Here is a 323-nt window from a genome sequence, read left to right as displayed (position 1 = left end):
AACAGACAAACCCAGTCGCCACTACCCTCACCAGCCACATCTCCTCACCCGGTTACCACAGGACCACCAACCACACTGGCAACCCCTACACCATAACTCTCACCATTCACATGACCACCGTCACCTTAGCCATTGCTACCCATACCATGGCACTCATCTATCACACAATCACAGTGTTATCACCCGCACAACCACCCCCATCACCACAGGGATCACTACCCACACACCACAGCAAAGCAAAGATTAGCAAAGATTAGCAAATTAGTATTAAGGTCAGAAGGAGAACATGTGACTTCCAGCATAGGAAAGGAATTTCTAAATAG

This window comes from Penaeus monodon, chromosome 23, assembly GCF_015228065.2.
Source record: "Penaeus monodon isolate SGIC_2016 chromosome 23, NSTDA_Pmon_1, whole genome shotgun sequence".
NCBI lineage: Eukaryota > Metazoa > Arthropoda > Malacostraca > Decapoda > Penaeidae > Penaeus > Penaeus monodon.
Note: the sequence above shows the minus strand (reverse complement) of the source record.